This window comes from Arachis ipaensis, chromosome B09, assembly GCF_000816755.2.
Source record: "Arachis ipaensis cultivar K30076 chromosome B09, Araip1.1, whole genome shotgun sequence".
Classification (NCBI taxonomy): domain Eukaryota; kingdom Viridiplantae; phylum Streptophyta; class Magnoliopsida; order Fabales; family Fabaceae; genus Arachis; species Arachis ipaensis.
The window spans coordinates 68,699,998-68,708,016 of record NC_029793.2 but is presented as its reverse complement, the minus strand read 5'-3'; the positions used below and the strand labels follow the sequence as shown (position 1 = coordinate 68,708,016).

Here is an 8,019-nt window from a genome sequence, read left to right as displayed (position 1 = left end):
TTTTCTATTGGAATAAATTCAAAGGTATATCCCTCGTAGGTAGGTATTATCAGATTCTGTAATAGATTTTTTATTTATTCCGCCAAAAATTACCGTCGGAAAAGTTCTGCTAGTAATTTTGGCGCTCCACTATTTTCTTTCTCACCCAATTATCGTTGAATTTTTCTCCCAGTAAGTCCAATTTTTTTTTACACAATAGGTGGTCAACTTCTTTTTTTATTTAAATTTGTTTTTTCACAATTAGTAGTTAAATTCTAGACAATAGAAACCAAATATAGTAAATTAATATCAAGTGTGTACGAAAAAAAATTACAGTAAAAAAAGTAGAATATACAATGAAAGAACCTATAACAAAAGTTTAATAACTAAAGATCCTGAGAGTCGTCGTCATCATCATCCCCTTTTTGGTCTTGCTGAGGCGGCGGACTATGCTGTGATGCCATCGCATTACAAGAAAAACACTGAGTACCTCGGATTTACCGACGGAAAAATGAAATTAATCCGTGGTAATAAATTCGCCGTCGGATTTTGTATCAGTTCCAATCCAACTGTATAAACCTCGCCAGTAAATGTGAACCGTCGGATTTTATTGTCCGCCGGTAATTTGTGGTGGATTTAGTGGTAGATTTAGTTTATCAAACTATGAATCTCTGGTGTTAGTTGCTGGTGGATTTTTTTTACGGTAACTTTTGGCACCAAACTGTTTTGTTCCCACATTTTTTTCGTCAGATATTTTCCTGGAGAATCCAACGGTAAGTTCAATTTTTTTAAAATATTTTTTTATGAAATTAGTGGTGAAGCCAAATATGTTAAAATATTAAGTGTACAAATAAAATGAAGAGTCAAATAACAGAGGATGTGATAAAATCAAACAGTGTATAAAAAAAACCTAATCACTGAAAGTCGTCTTCATCTTCGTCGTCCCACTGGTCTTGCTACTGAGGCGGCAGCCTAGGCAGTGATGTCTGTGCCCCTCCATTAGCACTGCTGCCACCAGCAGTGTCGCTGCACCAGTGCACATCTGATCTTTGTACGGCACCATGTTTTGCTCTATCCCCACGCCAGCTCTCGCCTCCACTCCATCCTAAGGTCATCTATGTCTGTCATGTAACAACCCTAGTTTTTGAAAATCAAATAATTAGTTATTTGTGATTTATTTTATTTATTGATAATTTTATTTTAAGAAAATTATTTTACTAAAGGTAATTAAATGGAGTTTCATGATAATTGGAGTTTAAATTAATTAGAATTTTTTATATAATCTTTATTAGATATTTGGTATAATTGAAATTATAATTTTGGTAATTAAAAAATAAGAAAGAATTGTATAATTTAATTTAAATAAATTCTATTATGAATGAATTATGTTATTAATTTGAACTCTTAGGAATTAATTTACTAGAAATTATTAGATTAATTTTAATAAATACTTTATGTTTAAGTCAGTTAATATTTATGCACAATTTTTATCATAATTAGTAATTTTATAATTTGAAATTAAAGTTCCGGGGATAGAAAAAAATAATGAACGATTAATATTTTGAGTTTAAACTATATTTTATAAAAATGTGATTAATATGTTTATTTTATAATTAGAAATATTTAATTCAACTTAGCAATATGTTGGTAAACAATGTTCTTAAATATTTTTAAGAGAGTATATTTGGTTTTAAAATTACTCTACCCTCCAATTTTATCAAAATATATATTCATATCTATCCATATTCTTTTATAAAATCCCTAATTTCTAACCCTAATTCCCAATTCAAACCAAGAAACCCTAATTTCCTAAATTGAGAAACCTAACTCACTAACCCCACACCCCAGCGTCGTTTCCCCCTTCATTCACCTTCAGCTTCATTCCTTAATATACACACACATACAAAACGAGAGAGAAACGGAAGATGGAGGAGCTGCTGCCGCCACCGTGCCCAGCCATCAAGCCACGCGTTGCAGCCATTTTTGCGCCGCCGCCGTCGCCCTCATCGCCGCACTGTAGAGGCTACAGAGACGAATGTGAACCAGGAGCCTCCGTGTCGCTCCGCCGATCTGTCATCGTGCTACTGCGTCGCCGTTGATGAAGCTTCTGCCACCACCGTGAACTGCGAATAGAGGAGAGGGAGAGAGAGGAGTTTGCGAGGGAGAAGAGGAAGCAACGCTGCCCTTCCATCACCGCTGCTGCCAAGGTTTGTGGAAGAGAGTGTCGTCGTCGCCGTGGGTGGAGTCCACCGTCCGAGCAGCCACTAGAGAGAGCCACTGCTACCATGTGTACAGAGAAGAGAAGAGCCGTGAGAATCAAGGGAAGAAGATGCTGTTCTGCCTCTGCTTCTGGGTTTTGGAATCTGACATAAGAGCCACTGCCACTGTTGGAGTTGATGTTGCTCTGGCCTTGCTCCGGCTCTACTCTGAATTGTTACTGCTGCTGTTTGGCTGATGCTGAAGCCTTCCACCATCACTGGAGCTGCTCAAAACCACCATGGTTGCTACCCAGGAAACAAAATGAGTGCTGGAAATTGTTACTGAAGCTGCCCAAGAACACTGTGTTTGCTGCCAAGGGGACAGAATGAATGTTAGAACCTGACAGAGTGCTGCTTTCATCGATCGAAGATGCTAAAATTGCCGCTGCTGCTGGTGGCTTAGAATGCCTACAAAGTTATTGGATAAGTGCAAATGGTTAACAATGGTTAAGAATTTCTTAAGTAACATGAATGACTTGAAATGCATTTGAAATTAGTTAGTCGTTGTGATTATTCTGAGCCGTGATTGAACTTAGATGCTGTTGTGAATAATGATTAATTTAGTGTAACTTATTAAATTGAAATATGCCGAGTTAATTGTTGAACTGCTGTTGAATGGATAATTGATGAATTGAGTTTGGATTGCTGCTGTGAATGTAATTGGTTTTGTTGTTACGAGAGACTAATAGATAGAAATAAGCTCGGTTTGAGGTTGTGAAATTTGGATTAAATTTGATGATGTTTTAGTGTTTCAATTGGATTATTGAATTCAGGTTATGGCTGTGAATGTCTTTGGACTTTGTTGTGAGTGTTTGAAGCTGTAATTGATATTGTTTTCTCTGATATTGATGGAATTATTGAAAAGTTCTGACTCTATATGATTATACTGAATTAGTTGAGTTGTGTGGCTGAAATTATGATTGGAATGATTGAGATTTTTTATTGGAACTTTGGTTGAATTCGTTGATTTTGTGAAATTGAATTATAAATTGTTTGATGAGAGATTATTGTGATTTCGGTATTTTGATGGGTCAAATTGAAATTGTTGTTGTTGAGTTGGTTTACTGTAATGGACTTAGTTAGTGATTAATTGAAGTTGGGCTTAAGGAATAATTGGAAGACTGAATCTTAAAATGTTGAACTAGTTGTTGAAAATCTGATTTTTGAGATTAAAAGATGACTTTGGAAGTGAATCAGTTATTCAACGATAATCGAAATGATATGAGAGTAAAGGCTGAGTAAACTATAATAAAAGTTGTTTTTGAGATTCAATTTTGAGAAGTTTGAATTAACTATAGAACTAGTTATGATTTTTTTCGAAGTTAAAATGTAAAACTTGATTTTCTGCATTACTTTTAAATGAAGCCGGAGACTTTGAAAATCTATAACTAATTTTGTGATGCCAAGTCTAGATTAAGCTTTGGAATATAGGAAGCTGGACTGGTGAATTTGAGGCTTTTTCATTAAGTTTATGATTTATGGTGAATTTTTGAATTATGAATGTCAAATCTAGTTTTCTGCAGAATGCTTAACACAGCAGCAACTTGTTTCCTCTATTAGAAATTCTCCAGTTTGAATTTTGAAATAGAACCAATTTTAAATAAAACTCTCATCCTAGTACTTTAATTTCATAAAAATTTAGAATTGTTAGAGTTGTGGTTTTAAAGATATGAATTTTTAAAGTAAGATGTATTATGCAGTAAAAATCAGGTTTTGTTTTCTAAGTCAATAACTTTGAGACTTTATAATTTTTAATTCTGGAATAATATTGAGATGCAACCAATTGGAGGTGAAAGTTGAGTATGTTTAGTATATATGATTTAAATTTCAGGGTTCTCCATGTTTTAATAAGTGAGTTATGAGACTTGAAAGAGGTTGTGTTCAATGAATTGTAAAACAGACTTCAGCAGAAAATTACTTAACTTCCAAGCTACGTAACTCCTTCATTAAAAATGGTATGACCTTGGAACTAATTGAGAAAGAAATTTGGATAAGTTATGTTTAACCACATTAATTTTGAAGGTGGTTGGATTTAATTTGGATTTTATATGAAATTTCAAATGTTGTACGTTGTTGCTGTCGTCTGGTTTTAAGACACTACAGAGCAGTCACGGTTTTGCTTATATTTCCGAAGCTAGAGTCTACAAAAAATTGTGAGTTTTGGTTTAATAGAAAGCTTAACCCGAGATGGTCTCGCGGATATAAAGTTTGTGCAATTCCGAATTCATTTGGTATTTTAAAAACAGAATTGAAATTAGGCTGCCGGTGTATTTTGGTAACTACCTTGGGTGTGGATCTTAAGAAAAGATTCCTATATTATTATCAAATGTTTTTGAGAATGTACTATTGTAGTACTTGTTGATCAAAGGTTGGTGAAATGTTGAGAAAGAGGGAACTCATAAGGGTGGCTAAGTTCTATTTTTAGAGGAGGTTATGTCCGAATTTTTATAAAAATATAAGGTTGTATTTAAAACGAATATTCAAGACTTGTTTAAAGACGATAACTCTACTGATTCTTTGAGAAAAGATTATTTGGTTTATGAGGTTGTTGGCAAGGGCGTGGGTCTTGTCCCGCTTGCGTATTTGTAATTATTAAAGAGAAAGGAAAGAGTAAAGTACTTACTGTACGATTATCTGTTGCATTGAGGCAACCTAAGAGATATTTATTTATTTATTTGTTGCTTGAGGCAACCCAAGAGATGTGTTTATTCATTTGTTGCGTTAAGGTGATGGGTATTTTCGGAAAACGAATTCCAAACACACAGTCTAACTGGCAAGTGCACCGGGTAACATCAAGTAATAATAACTCACGTGAGTGAGGTCGATCCCACAGGGATTGAAGGATTGAGCAATTTTAGTTTAGTGGTTGATTTAGTCAAGCGAGTCAAGATTTGGTTGAGTGATTTGTGATTAACAGAATTTAAATTGCATGGAAAATAAAGGGAGAGGTGTAGATCGCAGAAAATTAAAGAGCAAAGAAAGTAAATAAGCTAAATCTTAAAGAACAAGTAATGTAAATTGCAGAAACTTAGATTGCAAGAAATGTAAATGGCTGAATCTTAAAGTACAAGAAATGTAAATTACTTGAATTATAACGGGAATTGGAAAGTGGGTTTGCAGAATTTAAACAAGGAAAAGTAAATTGCACTAAACTGAAAAGTAGAAGAAGAATTGAATTGAACCGGATCTAAAACGGAAATGTAAATGAACTTGAAAAAAAAAACATTAAACAGAGAATTTAAAATGAAAACTTCAGATCTCAGGACCCAAGAGACTAGATAACTGAGTCTAGATCTCAATGCCTTCCTAGATCCAAATGTAGAATTCAATTGCAAGAAATAAAGAAAAGTAAATTGCAGAATGAGTAGAAGAAGAGGCAATGAACAGAAATTGAAATTCAATTATGCAGTAAATAAAACAGAGAGCTCTCAAAGTGAGAATGAAACAGAATTCCTTCAATTCTCCAACCCAAGATCCAAGACAAATGTAAATGAAATTGAAAACAAGAAAACTAAGAGAAAGAGAATTCAATTCTCCTTCCCCGAGACTCAGAAACTCAAAGAAACTCAAAACCAAACTCTCCCAAAATCACTTTGTAAAAACTCAAACGGAAAAAGCTCCCTGAAAACTTAAATCCTAAGCTATTTATACACTTTCTTCAAATGGTCTTCAAGCCTTGAATTGGGCCTTTGCTCTTGATGGAATTGGGTTGATAAAAGCCTCTGTTGATTGCTCTTGGAGTTGGAGAGAAACCCATTGTGAACCGGGCCATGAATCATAAAAGCTTGAGTCAAAGTTTGAGGCAAACTTTGGCTCAAGCTTTTCATATCAGCTGCCCCCCTTTTGCTGCTATCAACGTTTGGGCTAAAGTTTGAGGTCAAACTTTGAGCTAAACGTTGAGCCTTCTTGTATGCCTTGTGGTGCCAACGTTTGCCAAAAAGTCTGAGGCAAACGTTGGCGCAAACTTTTGCTCTCCTGGGTGTGTTGATGGTGGCGCCAACGTTTGCCAAAAAACTTGAGGCAAACGTTGGCGCAAGCTTTTCTCCTCCAGGGTGTTGGTGTGTGGTGCCAACGTTTGCCAAAAAGCTTGAGGCAAACGTTGGCACAAGCTTTTGCTTCTTCCAGGGAGATTTCAACTTTTCCAAAAGTTTAAGCTAAAGTTTGAGGCAAACTTTGGCTCAAGCTTTTTGTTCTCTCTTGCTCCTAGCCATTCCTTCTTTCTTCAACCTTCTTCAAAGCTCTTTTCCCCTATCATCAATCAACCGAACATATCAAAGCTATACTCAAAATCATGAGATTGTTATTCTTTCATAGTATATGACAATTATAGCACAAATCTCATGAAATTGCATTAATTCTTCCATGGTTGATTGAATCAAAGGAAACATGAAATTCTACTCAATTGGCTTACTTATGGCTCAAGAAAGTGCATAAAATAAATGATCAAGCATCTTGATTATTGAATTGCAGAAAAACTATCTAGACAGAAGGACAGATAGGGGTACAATCTCACTTTCAATCACAGCAATATCTGATAATGAACAATACAACCTTTTGGAGTTTACTGTGTGTCCTCTTCCTCATCATCATTGCTGGTCTTCACATTCCTCTTTCACCTCTTTGATTGAAGATGCTAAATCTTTCCAAAAGTTTGTATGGTACTCTGCAGTGATATTGAAAGTTGCTTGTTCCCCAAGCACTTAGAAACAATGGTTAGCATGCATGATTTATTTGTGGGCCTTTAAACTTACTTTGGTGTGGGAACACCAAACTTAGTACCTTGCCAATGGTTCTCATGCATCAGATTAACCATGTGTGGAACTCTTTTTCTTTTTCAAAAGCAATAGAACTAAAAACTAGGAAACAACATAATAGTTAACTAGTTCGTCTAGATGCTTGAAGCTAGCATTATGCAGAAAGTGAGAATGTGTTTTATGATGGGATTTTGGTGGAACACCAAACTTAGAATCCTTTATTCTCCTTTATATTTTTTGGTGTGTAACACCAAACTTAGCTTCTTGTAATATAGATGAAGTTAATTAACCTTTTTATTAAAATAGCTATGAAAAGAGAACTACCTCAGGTTGGGTTGCCTCCCAACAAGCGCTTCTTTATTGTCATTAGCTTGACATCCTCTGTGCTTGCTCAGCTCAGATTCTGAGCTTCCTTCTCCTTGTCCCATTGTCCTCCTAAGTGAGGCTTTGCTCTGTGATGCTCATCCTGGATGAGTGATTCTTTTCCTTTAGCCCTCTTCTCACCCATTTCTGTGAGGTTCTTAGCCAGTTGTTGCATTTGCTTCTCAATTCTTCTGATTGAGGCTTCCTGGTTCTTCATTGTCACCTCTTGGTGTTTCATCATTCTCTCTATTAAGATCTCCAGATTGGTGATCCTCTGAGAGTCTTGTGAGATTGGTTGGTTGTGGAGTGTTGGGGGTTGGAAGGGTGGGTAGTGTGGTGGTATGTAGTGATTGTTGTTAGTATGGTGGTGTTTTTACAGGTTTGGGAAATTGGGGTTGTTGTAGTTGAAGTCCCTTTTTTCCTGATGTTGAGATTCCCTCATTCTTAGATAAGAATGTGGCTTCCATGGTGGAAATTGTGCATTCACTGTAGTAGAATGTAGAAAATCAATTTGTCTAGCTATTGACTCCAATTGTTCCAATTGTTGCTGGTGTAGCTGTTTGTTTTGATTCATGACTGGTGATGAGAATTTGGCTAGAAACTTGGCAACCAAATCATCCCAACTAGTGATACTTCCTTGGGGAAAGGTTTCAAGCCATTGTGCC

General features: G+C 35.6%; 1 long non-coding RNA gene across 1 annotated transcript; it reads right to left on the bottom strand.

The window, feature by feature from the left end:
- On the bottom strand, nucleotides 2,112–2,633 carry LOC110266454. The gene is made up of 2 exons (XR_002353854.1): nucleotides 2,578–2,633; nucleotides 2,112–2,342 (listed from the first exon to the last, which is right to left on the bottom strand). It is a non-coding gene; the product is annotated as an uncharacterized LOC110266454 (long non-coding RNA).